This window comes from Sceloporus undulatus, unplaced genomic scaffold (assembly GCF_019175285.1).
Source record: "Sceloporus undulatus isolate JIND9_A2432 ecotype Alabama unplaced genomic scaffold, SceUnd_v1.1 scaffold_12, whole genome shotgun sequence".
Classification (NCBI taxonomy): Eukaryota; Metazoa; Chordata; class Lepidosauria; order Squamata; family Phrynosomatidae; genus Sceloporus; species Sceloporus undulatus.
Genome location: NW_024802934.1, coordinates 6,301,849 through 6,318,816, shown reverse-complemented (window position 1 = coordinate 6,318,816; position 16,968 = coordinate 6,301,849). Strand labels below are relative to the sequence as shown.

Below are 16,968 nucleotides of genomic sequence, written 5' to 3'. Positions count from 1 at the left end.
GTGTCTCAATGCTAGGGAATGCTGAGAACTGTAGTTCTGTGAAACATTTAGCTTTCTCTGTCAGAGAGTTCTGGTGCCACAATAAACTAGTTTCCAGAATTCCCTAGCACTGAGCCAGAGCAGTTAAAGTGGTTTCAAACTGGATTATTTCTGCAGTGTGTTTTGGACCTTAGAATGATTTCAATGGAGTGTTCAGATTTTCATGAGGGAAACTAGTATCCAGTGGAATATATGGTGAACTTTGCATTTCTCTTGAAAATGAAGTTCCACTTACACAGACAATAACATTGTGAATTAAAAGTGAAATTCTATGTTAAATAAAGCTCAGAACTCAGAAGTTTTATTTTATGGCTTGAAATCTTTTAAAGATTTATTCTATTTGTTTGTTTATGTAATTCCCATAGCACCATCATTTGGGGGCAAGTCAATATTGTGAAATACATTAAAATTATACAAACTGAAAACTAACAAGAAAGAGTTGCTTTATTCAAAAGTTGTACCCATCTGTTTGAGGGCAAGGGAAATAGGCCTACACTGTGCCTCCAATTTACTGTTTTTACCTAATGTATTTTTTATGGATAGTTGTCAATGAAACCAAGGGTTAAAGTGAGATGAAATACACCATATGGATGGAGATACTGCAATGATTTTAAATCAATCACTGTTATGCTGGGAAGAGTCTACGTTTGTCAGATAACTTTGATTTGAGGAGCAAATACATTGCTAACTTCTTCTCATCTCTACTGGATCTTTATAGCAAAACAATGCATCTTTTATCATTGTAGAAAAAGAGAGAATTGAAATTTAGCAAGAATGAGAATTAAACTGGTAAACTTATTTTACTGCTTTGCCATTCGGAAAGTGCTCAAAATAAACTTATAAGAAATACACTAAGTGGTGCAATAAAGTCAAGAAATTTTGGAAGCAGAGCTGTCAGTTTGACATTTTGCCTGGTAATTTCTGAAATTATGAATTAAGGATCCTTTCCATTTATTAAGTTACACACTTTACAGGTTATTTGTATTTACTGAACAATGACCTACATAATCTGCAAATCACAGAGGCAATTTGGCTGACATCCAAATCATTTTATCAACATTCATTGATCTTATGGCTTTATTTGGATGGTATAGACATTAGCCAGACTCATTTGGATGTCTCTAATCTTTCAATTTATACAAATAATACAATTAATGAGAAATGTAGCTTCATTGAATCAGTACCATCTAATTTTGAAAATGTCTAGGTTGTAGAATCTACCCTGTCTTGGTTATTGTACTTTGTTGTTGTTGTTGTTAACTGCCCTTTAGTCAGCCCTGCCTCATAGCAACCCTGTGGATGAGACATCTCCAAGTCCCCCTATCCTCCACTGCAGTTTAAGTCTTGTACATTCAGGTCCATGAGCTCCCTAATTGAGTCTAACCATCTGGTGTGCAGACTTCCTCTCTTCCTAGCCCTCCATCTTTCCAAGCACTAATGTCTTTTGGAGTGAGTCATGTGGCCAAAGTATGATAGCCTTAGTTTGGTTATCTCGGATTCCAGGAGGAGTTCTGATTTTATCAATTCAGGGACCCATTTGTTTTAGCTATCCATGGTGTCCTTAGCTCCTGATTCTCTATAAAGATCTGACAAAATTTCACCTCCTGACTCCACAGAGAATTAGAGACATCTTCACCTCAGGATGTAATGACATATTTTAATATTGTGTTGTAGTATTTTTAGATAATATATTGTTTTAATTATGAATTTTAGATAACTGTTATTGTAATCATTATTGTATGGAATGTATTGGTTGTAATCCGACTTCGATCCATCAGGAGAGGCAGGAAAATACAAATAAAATTTATTATTATTAAATGAGTTGATATTTTCCTATCCGTTTTTTTCCCCACTGTCCACTCTCACATCCGTACATGGTGATGGGGAATATCATGGCATATACAATTCTCACTTTAGTGCTCAGCTGTATGACTTTACTCTTTAGCATCTTATCTAGTTGTTTCATAGCTGCTTTTCCCTAGTCTTCTTGTTTTTTGGTTACAGTAACCTAGGTATGGGAACTCTTTAACTATTTCAGTTTCTTGGGTCCCATTGTAAGCGAAAGGTGGGATATAAATCCTTGAAATAAAATTTTTAAAAAATTCAAATTCTTCATTTCCTAGATTGAATTTATGTATTTCTTCCACGGTCATAATAGTGGTTTTCTTTGTGTTCAGCATTAAGTCTGCCTTTTCACTTTCATTGTTGACCTACTTTAGTAATTGTTCTAGGTCTGTGATGTTTTCTGCTAGTAACATGGTATCATTCACATATCTAAGATGGTTGATATTCTTTCTTCTTATCTTCACTCCTCCTCCTTCTGAATGTATGCCTGTTGTTCTTATGTTTTTTGCATATAAGTTGAACAAGTATTGTGACAGATGCATCCTTACCTGGCCCCTTTGCCAGCTGCAAACCAGTGTGTTTCTCCGAATTCTGTTTTGACAGTAGCCTCTTGTCCTGAGTACAGAATTGTGCATAGCACATTTGAAGAACATACAACCTAACAGGCCCTACTAAGGATCCTTTCACACTAAATAATTACACCACTGACTCCACCTAAATATCATTATTCTAGCCTACAGAATCCTGGGATATGTAGTTTCAATGAAATATTTCAATTTCTCTACCATAGAAGTCTAGTGCCTCAATCTGAAGATTCTACAGAATGTAGCCACTTTAGTTAAAGTGAAATCATACTGCTATACTATAACTGTATACAGTTGGTCCTCTGTACCCTCTGTATTTTTCATCTGTGGATTCAGCCATCCATGGCCTGAAAAGATATAAATTCCAAAAGCAAACCATGTTTTTGCCATTTTATATAAGGGGTACCATTTAACTATACACTATTGTATTCTGGTATCTACAGGGAGTCCTGGAACTAACGCCTGTGGATACCAAGGAGCCACTGTAGTATGAAGGTCCCCTAACCTAGGCTGGACAAATTGGAAATTGGAATATTTGGTTTGGTTCTAGATCAGAGGTCAAAAACAATGGGGCAAATGTAACCTTCCTGGATTTCCAATCCATTACAATGGACTTCCCCAGAGGCCCATGCCCTTACCCCTATAATAGTCCTTTTGGGTTTCCCAGCTTTTATCATTCTTTACCCATCCAAAAAGGCTGAAATATGTCACATAACCATAACTAGTAGCACTAAGAGCCTGATACTAACATATACTTATGGCAGGAGAGTAAGACTCACCACTGGAATATGGCCTCAAAGAATTTTTATGAAATTGCATTCATTATTATTATTATTATTATTATTATTATTAACCTTTACTTATGAAGCGCTGTAAATTTACACACCGCTGTACATACAATCTTTTTCATTAGACGGTTCCCTGCCCTTGGGCTTACAATCTAAAAAGACATGACACAGAAGGAGAAGGGAGTGGTGGCGGGAAAGGGTAAGAGGTCCAGCAGTTCCTCTCTACCTCCAAGGCCTGGACCAAGGCAGATGGTCTGGAGGGAGGGCTTGGCTTCAGAATGGAAAGTTAATCTTCATCCAGGGAAAATACATACTCTCAAGTAGGATAATACATATACAATACATAGCAATACAGGAAATGGTTTGATAAACAGGCACCAAAAGAACATCAAATAGTAAGCGACAATTATGCAATGCCTGGGAAGGCTTCTCTGAACAGGATGGTTTTCAACTCCGTTTTGAAGATGGTTAAAGAAGTGATGGCTCTTGCTTGTGGGGGAAGAAGGTTCCAGGAGTGAGGGGCAGCGAGTGAAAAGGGGCGAATCCGGGATGGGGCAGAGGAAATCCTGGGCTGAGACAGCAGACCTTGACTACCAGAACGGAGGGCCCGAGTGGGAAGGTGAGGAGAAGGAAGGTCTGATAAGTAAGGAGGGGCCAATCCATGGAGGGCTTTAAATGTCGACAGCAGGAGCTCATACTGAATGCAGAAAGGGAGGGGGAGCCAGTGAAGAGATGCCAACACAGGAGAGATGTGATCAGAGCGGTGGGTGGAAGTGATAATGCGTGCAGCTGAATGCTGGACAGAGATTAAAGGACGGAGGTGAGAAAGAGGAAGCCCAGCCAGGAGGACGTTACAGTAATCAAGTCGTGAGACCACTAGGGCATGGACCAGGATCTTGGCAGTAGAGGCGGAGAGATATGGTCGGATTTTGGCAATATTGTACAAAAAGAATCTATAAGCCTTGGCTGTGGTCTGTATCTGAGGGATACACAACAGAGAAGAATCAAAGATAAAACCAAGACTGCGGGCTTGCTGGACTGGTTGAATAGAAATGTTGTCCACAGAGACAGAAAAGGAGTGTTGAAGGGTGGGCTTAGGAGGAAAGACAAGAAGCTCCATCTTGGACATGTTGAGCTTCAAATGCCGATGGCGCATCCACTGCGAGACAGCTGTGAGGCAAGACGAAACTTGCTGTTCAAGCTTTGGAGAAAGGTCAGGGGCGGAAAGATACAATTGGGTGTCATCAGCATACAGATGGTAGGAAAAACCAAAAGAGCTAATGAGTTTTCCTAAGGACAGTGTGTAGAGAGAAAACAGAAGGGGACCCAGAACAGAGCCCTGAGGAACTCCAACAGATAAGGGAACAGGAGAAGAAGTCTGACCTCCTGCAACCACTGCAAAAGATATGCCAGACAAGTAAGATCTAAACCAGTCAAGAACAGAGTCTGAGAACCCAAGGTCAGAGAATATGTCAATTAGGAGAAAGTGATCAACGGTGTCAAAGGCTGCAGACAAATCGAGAAGGATGAGAACAGAGTAAAGGCCATTAGCCTTGGCCTGTAAAAGGTCATTTGAGATCTTAGTGAGAGCTGTCTCTGTGGAATGCCTTGGGTGGAAATCAGACTGAAAGGGCTCGAGGATGGAGTTGGCTTCAAGAAACTCAAGGCAGCATGAATAAACAACCCATTCCAAAACCTTAGAAAGAAAGGGAAGAAGAGAAATCGGACGATAGCTAGACAAAGAGGAGGGGTCAAGAGAAGGTTTTTTCAGAATTGGGGAAATGAGAGCATGTTTGAAGTCCAACGGGAAGGAGCCTGTAGAGAGAGAAAGATTGAAGATATGGAGAAGTGAGAGCAGAAAGGAGGGAGCTATAGAGATTAAAAGACGAGTAAGAATTGGATCAAGAGAACAGGTTGCAGGTTTGGAAGAGTTCAGAAGTGTAGAGAGTTCATCCAAAGAGGCAGGAGGAAACAAAGAAAATTTGTCAGGCGAGGGTGATAGAAGATTAAGAGCAGAAGAAGAATTGGGTGGGGGGGGACTATCTCAGAGCGAATAGTGGTATTCTTAGAGATGAAATAATTAGCAAAGTCATTAGGAAAGAATGATGAAGAGACAGGAGGAGAGGGAGGTTTAAGCAACGTGTTGAAGGTGGAGAACAAATGCTGCGGGTGCCTCTCATTGGCAGAGATCAATGATTTGTAATAATTCTGTTTAGCCATAGAGAGGGCGCGTGAGAAGGAAGAAAGAACAAATTTGAAATGGATAAAATCAGCCCACTGTTTGGACTTTCTCCAAAGACGTTCGGCCACTCTAGAGCAGGACCGGAGAAACTTAATGTTGGGGGTAAGCCAGGGCTGAGGCCTAGTCTTAGAGGAAGAAGTGCGTACAGAGACAGGGGCAAAATGGTCAAGAGTCGAGGAAAGAGCGGAGTTAAATAAAGACATTGCTGAATCAGCAGAATCCCCAAGATTTAGGTAAGAGAGAGATGAATCCAGGGTCAGACCAAGATGGTTAGAGTCAACAGATTGAAGATCATGAAAATGGCGTTGAACAGTGTGGCGAGGAGGTGGAGTATAAGTAAGAGCAAAGGAGATTAAATGATGATCAGATAGTGGAAAGTCAAGTGCCAGGTAGTCAGAAATGGCGCAGTTTGCAACAAGAACTAGGTCAAGACAGTGACCAAGAGAATGAGTTGAAGAGTTGGAGTGTGGTTGGAGGCCAAAAGAAGCTAGCAAAGAGTTAAAGTGAGACATTGTAAGGTTATTGGAATCGTCAACGTGGATATTAAAGTCACCTAGGATCAAAGTGTGGACTGAATCTGAAAGGAAGAATGTCAGCCATGATTCAAAGTCTGAGAGGAACTGGGTGGCAGAGCCAGGAGGGCGATAGATAACTGCGACCTGGAGCTGTAGAGGAGAAAAGAGTCTAATAGGATGAAACTCAAAGGAAGAGAAATGATAGCTGTGGAGAAAAGATAGGACTTGAAACTGGTAGGAGTTAGATAGCAAGATACCAACCCCTCCTCCTCGACTCTCAGGGCGGCTTGTGTGGGTGAGGGAGAGACCACCAAAAGAAAGGGCAGCGGGGGTTGCAGTATCATGGGCTGGGAGCCAGGTTTTGGTGAGAGCGAGGAGATTAAGGGATTTGGAGAGAAAAAGGTCGTGGATTGCTGCTGCTTTAGGGGCAGCAGAGCAGCAGTTCCAGAGGGAACAGAGAAATAGAAGCAGGGAGACAGGGAGAGGCCAAATGGGGATCAGGTTAGGAGAAATGTGGCGAGCCATGGGAAGGATGGGGTTCGCAGAGAAAAGAAAGAGGTGTAGCTGGCTCTCTAACTGAGGTGGTAAAGGAGTTTGAGGGCTTTACAATTAAAGGTCAACAACAACAACAACGAAAACAATAATAATATTGGCAGCTGAGGCCTTCTGGGGAAGAGTCTGATGCAAGCAGGAAGTTCTTCAAGGGAGCCCAGGTTATATCTGTCCTTCTTCCTGTGGAGAATTCTGGGACCAGAAGGAGAGAGAGATGGAGCCAGGTGCCTTCTGGGGGGGGGAGGAGCAGAGTTCCTTTGTGGAGGGCAGATGGGAGGCCCTGCCTTCTTTCCCCTACAGCTGAAAAGGGGCTACCTACACTTGCTCTGGATGTTAGCTGTAATATGATTTGTAATAAAGTGCTCACATTAGCCACTGCTATTAGAGTCATTTTGGTCAGAAAATTCTATTTCCTAAGAGAGAGGGAGTGCACTTTTTTGTGGGCTATGTCCCTGTATAGATTCTCAATAGTCAAGGATTTTTCTTGTCTGGGTTTCCCGACACTCTACAAACACTCAACAAACCACCTCTTTAGAGGTTTTTAAACAGAGGTTGGATGGCCATCTGCTGGGGGTGCTTTGACTGTGAGTTCCTGCATGACAGGAGTTAGACTGGATGGCCCGTGTGGTCTCTTCCAACTCTATGATTTTATGTTTTCCAACCATGGTTTGAATATTGCTGAATATTCTTTCCATCCCTAGTTAGGTGCAATGACTTTTGAACCATTCCTTTGAATGGTCTGCACAAGGGCCTACCATCTTGGCAGATGTCTTCAAATAAGAATAGTTTTACTTTGACTTTTTTCAGGCAACGGTTAGAGACTCTGCCCTTGATACTTCAATATCGAATTTGTTAAGGTGAATCCTCTCAGAAACACAGTTCTTGCACTTTTCTGTAGTTAATTACATGGGGTAGTGAATCTCTGTCTCAGTCTCAAACTTTCAGTAATACACTAAGGCCAATTTCATAATACCTTACATCACATATGACTCACAAGGATAACATCTGCTTGTAAGACAGCCAAAAAAAAGACTGGTGTTCATGTATTTTATTCTCCAGCTGAATTTGCCAGTTTTTTCTGGTGCAGTTTGAGCCTAAAAACATTTTGAACCAATGTATCTTTGTACCTGTTGTTGTTGTGTGCCTTCCTATCATGGGCTTTTCTTGGCAAGACTTGTTCAGAGAGGCTTTTGCCTTTGCCTTCCTCTGTGGCTGAGAGAGTGTGACTTCCCCAAGGTCACCCAGTCTGTTACCATGGCCAAGCAGGGATTTGAACCCTGGTCTCCCAGTGTCCTAGTGCAATGGTCAAACCAGAACACCCTGCTGACTCTTTTAATAAAAACACATATTCTATTGCCAACAAAAATGATTAGGAGAATTACTCAGGACCAAAAATCCATGTCGACTCTTTTGTCCATCCAGGAAAAAAGAAAGAAAAAAGAAAACACAATCATAGCATTTTGATAACAATGTTATTTCAGAAGTTTCTGAAGTCAGCTTCTCAAGCTTAGTTACATGATAGTGTAACAATTAACACAAGTTCATGTATGTGCCAGCCTATGAAATTCAACAACATATCCATAATGCTGCTATCAAATTAGAATAATTAGATACATGAAACCAAACAGAACAAGTCTATAGAATTTAATCCGGGAGATAAAATGAAAGCTGGCATAAGTAATCAACCCACGGTTTGTGTTTATGTGTTTAAAAAGGCACTACCATGGATATGCACTCTGGGATCTTCCAGGAAATCTTTATCTTGCAACATTGTTATATTACGAAACAGCTAACATTTCAGATTGAAGGAATGTACAGTTTAGTTAGCAATGAAACAAGCTGTGCAAGTAAACTGTAGAATTGCCTTCTCGAAAAATTATAAAGGAACTGGACAGGTGGCTGCTGTGTATACTTTACTTACAGACTATCTGATTTTATTACTAGAGATAATGATCCTTTGGCCTGACTCCAGTTCTTTTTACATGTGTAGCTATATCCTAAGGTTCTGGGTGGGGGCAGACTTGGCATGGACTTTAATGGACACAACTATAGCAGTGTTATAAGGTTTTCTGCTCATCAATATTTCCCATTGCTCTTGGTAGATATTTGATTTTAAAATGTCAGTGCAGCATCTTATTAATCTGCTATCAATTGAACAAAATTAATCAATTTTTTATGGATGCATAATTCATCCTTTATGGATTACCCATCATCTTTTATGACAGCAAACACTGTAATCTGATGGGATTACACAACTACTGAAGAACAGTTTCTCTTTCACCAATTTATTTTGTACAATCCTATTTTTTAATGGGGAGAGGGACCTGTCAGTGGATAATGCAATTATATTTATCATGTCTCTGCGCATGGGCAAAAGACTGCATCTTAATGCTTTACTCATGCAGTAAATATTGCTAGAGTATGCTATCACTTTTAAAATACAGTTTGAGTACCCCTTATCCAAAATGCTTGGGACCAGAAGCGTTTTGTATTTTGGATATACACAACACAAGAATTATAGCACATACTGTATTTGAAAGGCTGGAGAGAGAGAGATGCAAAAGATGGTAGGATGTAGAGACGTAAGGCTGGAGAGAGACACTGAGGATCTGTAACATGGCAGGAATCCCAGTGTACTGTTCAGCATGAATCTATGCCTCCTGCTGTTTCACAGATCCTTACATCTCTCTCCATCTTTGCATCTCACCCCAGCCTTGTGTTTCATTTGTTTACTACTTGTATTGTGTAAGAGTCATGTGGCTGGAGAGAGAGTGAGGATCTGAAAGAGAAACAAGCAAAAAAACACAACTGCCACCTCAAAGGCATTTTTTGGGTTTTGTATTTTGGGATTAGGGATGCTCAACCTGTACTGCCACTGCATATGACATGTCAGCAGTAGTGAGTCCATACCCATAGGTACATATGTAAAGTGCATTGTAGATCTGCCTGCTCTAAAGCAAGCCATATTGAGTTTAATGAAGCTTACTTCCAAAGGATACATAGGACAGTTATTTCCAAAGTGAATTTAGGATGTAGAATAATTTCTTTAGCAGGAGTCCAAAAGATGTCACAAACTATGACTCTCGGGGTACTTTGTGGGAGAAATTCCTGATGATTAGGCATTGGGCTGAGAAAACAACCAAAGTTCATTTGTCTTCTTTGTCCTTATATCACTATCACTTCTGCTGTAAGCATGATTATCAATGGAAACACAAAGCCTATAGAAATGAATTTTAATATGAGCCAGTTCCAAGCCAGTTTGGATCAAGAACAAACTAGATCAATTATGGGAGCTTTTGTCAAACTGGGATAATCAAGTGCATGGTGATTAAAACAATATATGACAAAAACGCTAAACTGAACAACACATAATACTGTATAAATTCAAAGGACCTGATACAACCTGGATGCATTATATGTGCAGATTATGTCCACAGGATACAGCACAGCCCCATTTCCTTGTCCATTAGCTCCCACAGGCATGTGCTGAGCACCAGTGTAATCTAGTACCTAAGTGCTGGGCTGTGTGCTGCTGCTGCTGCTGCTGCTGATGATGATGATGATGATGAATCTCACATGCCTTTCATCATACTGGAGTCCACAGTCTGGATCAGAGCTATGAAGAAATATGTTAAATATAACAAACTCCTGTGACTCATTCTTTTGTTTGAATTTCTGAAAGTTACATTTAAAAAATAATCAAGTATGTGGGAATGTAATTATTTTCTTTATGTAATGTCTAACATTTTCTGGTTATTTTTACTTGTTAAAATTAAAAGGTATATTTTAAGGGCATTTAAAATCATCTTGATAGGATTTTGTTTTTCAGAACAAGTAACAGAAAGTAACAAACAATATAGTGAAGGATGTAACAAGTAACAATGAATTACTTTTCAAACATTATAATGTGTAATTGAAGAAAATATTTTTGAACGTTACTTTCTAAGCTCTAATACAGACCCAGATTCAACTCCTTACTCAATCAAGAAGGATAGCAGAGGCTATTGAAAAGAATGGGGATCCCACTCTCTCTTTGTACCATGTAAACTAACCACATGTTGCTTTGCATGGCAAAGAGCAGAAACACACACAGGAATAAAACACAGACCTCCTTCTCTCATTGCCTTCATAGTTATAAATAGTATAGGGGATGCATGGCTCTTCTGTGTGGTGTATGCAGTTCCATCAGGGACATAGCTAGGATTTTAGGAAAGGGGGGGGGGGGTTGTCCAGACTAAATGCCACCATTATAATGGGGCTTGGGTGCGGTGGCGCAGCAGCACACACCATTCATTTTTCTAATGGAAGGGGGGGTCCGGACCCCAAGAACCCCCCTTGGCTACATCCCTGGTCCCACAGATGTTGTTAGACTACAATTCCCAGCATTCAGCATAATTGCTATACTAGCTGAACCGCTGAGATTTGCACTACATGATTGCAACCCCTGCTCAAACATGGTCCGTGGGAAGCTAACCACTTATGAGTCAATTGGATTGGGCCTTGCACATTAAAATTAACAATAAAGATTGGGCATTGCACATTATAATTAGTAATAAAGACTTGCTTTCAATTATCTTACAAATCTTGGAAAATGTATGTGTTCAGATCACAACTCATGGAAGCCCCAAGCTGGTTGGAACATCCTGAGCACTGTAAAATTAAAAACTAGCTTTTCTAAATGTGGCTATTTATGAGCCAATGTCTTATATTAATTTCAATAAATGTCATTCATTGATCAATTCTAATAAAAATCATTTAGGACAAAGCCTTAACATGTTTTATATTTCTGTCTCAGTCCCCCCCCCCCCCCAATCATTGTACAATGACCAAAGAAACAGCATAGTGATGGTTGTGGGGAAGCTCTGAATCAATGAAAAGGTGGCACCTTACACACTATAAACACCTGCAGCATTTGTTGGTGCTTGTTCATATTACTTCCACTGTTCTATGCCAGCTAAGTGCAACCCCACCAATCACAAATTAATTAGATATTTGAACAATGCTCTTTCAAGTCATTCTTTCTGTTCTAATATAAACAGATTATTGTGGAAAGATTGCACCATCCACATTAGAAAGCAGTTGTTACAATGGTCAGCATCAGTTGTATATCCAGTCTGGGTTCTAATCCAGAATCAAAGCCCATTGTTAAGAATGTAGAGCTTCCTCTATGTGTTTTCATGAAGTCTTACATATTATTATTCTCATTATTTAAAACGTATTACCAATAAATTAGTGAAATGAAACAGGAGCCATATGACTTGGAAATAAAGTATCTTAAAGTGATATCTTCAGTCATCCCAAATTCTAATTTTGAGATTAATAATCAAACTACCCAAAAGCCCATCTTTCTGGAAACAAAAGGCCACACAGTTCACTCCTACTCATTTTCACAACCTTTCTTTTCAAGAAAGCTGGACAGCTAGCACCCCTCCCCTTACTTTTCAATCCATTACCTATTTTCTCTAACCCTTTTCAGCTGACCCTTAATATATAAATAGTTTCAAACCTATCATAATATTCACAAAGACCACAAAAAACATGGGCATATTTTTCTTAAATAATCCAGCCAGAATTTACAGACAGCTACTAATAGAGCCTAAGAAGAATGTTGTTGTTTTTCCCTTACTAGATGGGAAGAAGATGAAAATAGTGGAGACAAGTGGAACTGGAGCAAACAATGGCCAGCATGGTATTACTACAAAACAGACATTGGAATTTGTCTTAAAGTCAAAACACTACCTCTGCACCTGTATTTCATTTTCTGTCTTTCTTATAAAAATATCACTAGTTATATACACAGAAAGGCCTAAATATCCTAAAGACACCAGATCCCATCTGATCTTTGAATCTTAGCTGGGTCAGCCCTGCATAGTACTTGAATGGGAGACCACTAATGAATACCAGGTGCTGTAGACTATGGTCCAAAACACACTACAGAAATAATCCCATTTGAGACCACTTTAACTGCCCTGGCTCAGTACTAGGGAATCCTGGGAATTATAGTTTATTGTGGCACTGTAGTTCTCTGACAGAGAAGGCTAAATGTCTCACAAAACAACAGTTCCTGGATTTCCCTAGAATTCAGCCAGGACAGCTAAAGCAGTCACCATCTGGATTATTTCTAGTGTGTTTTGGACCCATATATCAGAGGAAAGGACTGGAAAAAACACCTCTGAACATTCCTTGCCTAAGGAAACCCCATGAAATTTATCGGGTTCTTGTAAGTTGACAGGCAACTTAAAGGTGCATGCATAGACACACAAACACACACATACACATACAGCCAGAGAGACCATAACCAATAATTTACAGAATTATTGGACCACATGAAATGCAGCCACATAAAATGGGCATGGGGCAGATAAAAGATTTAGCAACTTGGCAATCATTGGAACACATGAAACATGTTGTATATATGGAAGACTATGAACTGAAATGGTGCTGCTAAGGGAAGCCTTTATCATACTTCTTATTGGTTATTTTAATACCTAGAATAGAATTTTCTTCACCCGTCTGTTATTCTTACTTCCTTGCATATTATTGTGTTACTTGTTATTAAAGGTAAAGATATTCCCTTTGACGATGTTGTCAAAATGCGTCTGACTGTAGGTGGCAGTGCTCATCTCTGTTACTAAGCCGAAGAGCCAGCGTTGTCAAAGATGACTCTGTGATTATGTGGCCAGCATGACTGCACAAAACGCTGTTATCTTCCCACCAAAGTGCTACCTATTTTTCTATTTGCACTTTTATATGCTTTCAAACTGGTAGATTCGCAGCTATTACTTATTATTACTTGCATATGGGGAGATTAGTTAGAATATCTTACAAGCATGAGAATCAGTTGGGTGAGCAGTTTATAGGATTTCTGCATGTACAACCCATAGCCCTTGTGCTATTATGAGATGTAATTACTGGGCCTGAACTTCCCATTTTCATTTTGGTAAAACCTGAGTAAAGTGAGCCTATGAAACGTATTTCATCAAAGAAATGTGTTGTGTGTTTTGACATCCTTTTGAAATGTCTTGATAGTTATACAGCAAAGAGTGCTGACTTAAAACTGCCTAAGTGTCCCAATAACAAGGGCTACATCCAGCCTGCTTGTAAAAGAAAGTCATTTATGAAATCAATTTGTAAAAATATATCTGCTCTTTTCTGAACCAGGAAGCTTGCAGTTCATTAGATTTTTGTTCTATCTGTCTTTTAATAGTATACTTGGTGGTCTCATTCCTTTCAGCTGGGCAGCAGAAGAGGGCCACCTACAGACAAAGTAGATGTTTCCACAAACGTAGGGGAAAACCAGAGGTGTAGCTAAGGAGAGGCAAATGAGGACACTGCCTCCCAAATAAGAACTTTGCACCTCCAATTTAACTTTTTCCTCAGTCTTCAAATTTCTAGTATTGCTGTAACTTAAAACTTCAGTTGAACATTTAGAAATGCAGTTGAACCATGCAAATAAAAGGGGCAGGCAAAGCGACAAAGGGAATGTGGACACAATTGTAAGGATTCTACATGTGAATGATTTTCAGTATCTCTCTTTCTAGAATCCCAGAAATTTGTGGGCTAAGGAGGGGACATTTTTCATGGGGATAAAATTCTCATTTGGAGGGGGAAATATAAATTGTTTTCCCTCTCCCAATGCCACACTCCTCCCAAATCCCCAGCTATGCTCCTATCCCCACAGAATGCTATAAGCTATCAGGGTCTTGAATGGACCAGGAAAATATGTGTCCTGCATGCTTTAAAAAAATCCCCTCTCTGTTTCCATGAACTGATCCAAATTCATGGGAACCTGAAGAGAACTATTCCTGCCAAAGGTGAAGGGATGTGGCACATTTGTTATTTATTCCTTCACACATCGAATGCTTTTATTCCTTGCCTATCGGCTATGTACAAAAGCAATTTGCTACCATGTAGCAAGAATAGTTATGGTCAAAGTAATTGTTTTTGAATATTCAAGGGATTCATTATGCAGGAAAACATCTTTTTTTAAGTCTTATTTTTCTGTGTAAAAAAGAATGAAATGCAGAACAGTATGCTATGTATTGAACATGGCCATTATGATCCAAGAAGCATGGTATATTGAGAGTGTCACCTAAAAATAGAGTGGAAAAGATAGGGGGACTAGTCTAATCAAGATCCTTTTATCTTATGGTACTCGAGTGGGAAATTTGGATGTCCATTTACTCTTTACAACCCAGGATGCTAAACTCTTTTAAGGGCTCTTACTCCTTGGAAGAGTGCAGCCCAGGGATTAAGGGGAGAAACTACTCTCTCTGATGCCATATGATTCCATGTGACTGTAATTGCACTACAGTGCTATATTGCTAAGGTTTTGGTATTAAGAGATTGGGAAATAACTCAGCTACTGGACCTCAACAGTTTCACATAGCTGTGCCATGTGCTTTACAAAGGTTGCATCCATAGTGGGGAAATAACCCGGTTTGGCATCGCTTTAATTGCTTTGGCTCAAGGCTATGGAATTCTGGGAGTTGGAGTTTGTTGTGGGGCCCAGAGCGGAGCTCAGCCATGAGCCAAGGCAATTAAAGCGATGCCAAACCAGGTTATTTCCCCAGTGTGGATGCAGCCACAGAAAAGGCATATTCTCTCTCTGGGAGCTGCTTTGAGTCCCACTCTGGGAGAAAGGCAGCATACAAGAGAAGCAAAATAAATAAATACACTAACTATTGTCCATGCCTATACTTCCTTGTGAAGTTCTAACTTGCCATTTATCTCATTCATCCATCATGCCTCTTTGTAGCTTTCCTCTTCAATAAGAAGTCTTGCTGCAAAAAATACCAACAACAACAACAACACTACATCTACTGCTTCTGTCACTCCAATAAAAATATCAGAGGACAAAAACGAACAAACCAACACTTTTCTGAAGGGACACGTTTGCCACCATCTGGGCCTATTTCACAATTATGTTTTTCCCCACACATAGGTAGTCTCCTGTGGTTAAAAGAAGAAGAGGAAGTGCACAACATTTTCAGACAGCATTATGTACAACTGCACACGTCTTTCTTTTGCTCTGGACACAGAAATCGATGGAGAAATGCATTGAGGAAAACTTAACTCAGCATGTTGACCTTGGTCCAAAACACACTTGCAGAAATAATCCAGTTTGAGACCATTTTAACTGCCTGGGCTCAGGGCTAGGGGATCCTGGGAACTGTAATTCTGTGAAACATTTAGTCTTTTCTGTCAGAGAGTGCTTTGGTGGCCACAATAAACCCCAATTCCCAGGATTCCCTAGCCCTGAGCCAGGGCAGTGAAAGTGGTCTCCAACCAGATTATTTCTGCAGTGTTTTTTTTTTACTTTAGGCTGTATCTGCACTGCAGAAATAATTCAATTTGAGACCACTTTAACTGCCATGCTTCAATGCTATGGAATTGTAGACACTGCAATTTTGTGAGGTGGTCCAGTAAAACCATGGCAAAACCTCACACCAAAAAGCACAGTCCTGCAAAGCTACATCTCTTTATTAAGCACTTGCCCTGAAGCCAGGTTGTCTTTTTTAAAATCGATGGAAGGCTGCCAAAGAGGGGGGTTAAGGAGGGCTTAGCTGAGCAGCAGAGAGAATGTCAAAACAGAGGGGTTTTTCCCCTCCCCTGACTACAGCAGATCAGCTCCAACTCACCCTTCCGTCTACATCATGTGCCACATTTCTGCTGTCAGCTGAAGCCTTTGGCAAAAGCTGGGATCACAGAGGCTGCGAAACTCCTGGGGAAAGAGCAGGTTTTTAAGTATTTAAAAGCTAAGGGCTTTGGGATTTTGGTTAGGGCTGGCGCAGCCCCTCGGTTTCTCCTGAAGAAGAGCAGCATTGATTCAGCACCAAGACATGGCTGTCTCCCAGAGCAAGGTGGTCTTTGCTCGCCTTATTCTTCCCATCTTTGCTTAGAAGTCACTGAGGGGGTAAGAAAAGGCTGCCAGTCTCCCCTCCACTGGCTTCCCTCGCCTCCTCTCATAGGCTGCAGCCCTGTGGACACTTACTTACCGAGGAGGAAGGGGCTGCACTGAACCCACTGGGGACTGACTCTGCGAAGGGACCCGCGGCTGCTCCTCTTCCTCGGAGGGTTTGGGCATTTGGGTTAAACAGAGGCTGGGGGCCATCTGTCGGGGGCGCTTGGGTCGCGCAAGGCGAGGGTTGGGCTGGATGGCCTTTGGGGGCCTCTTCCAAACCTCCCTCAGCCTCATAGAATCCCGTCCGTTCTCGGTTCTCTTCAGTCTCCCTAAAACACACCCTTTGGCTGAGACAATGGTCCGCAATCCCTTTTTTATGAATGGGGAACCCATGGAGAGAGAAACTACGACATAAAGAAGTGAAGGGCGGGTTGGGGCCCTCCCTCTGGCCGGCTCCGAGTTCGAATGTCGCTTCTCCCCCCCCCCCCCCCCCCCCAAG

At 40.8% G+C, this 16,968-nt stretch overlaps 1 long non-coding RNA gene across 1 annotated transcript; it reads right to left on the bottom strand.

Annotated features, from left to right (window-relative positions):
• Positions 1–8,020: 8,020 nt before the first annotated feature.
• LOC121917209 lies at positions 8,021–16,948 on the bottom strand. Its single transcript, XR_006100983.1, has 2 exons — positions 16,207–16,948; positions 8,021–10,181 (listed from the first exon to the last, which is right to left on the bottom strand). It is a non-coding gene; the product is annotated as an uncharacterized LOC121917209 (long non-coding RNA).
• Between the last annotated feature and the right edge of the window lie 20 nt (positions 16,949–16,968).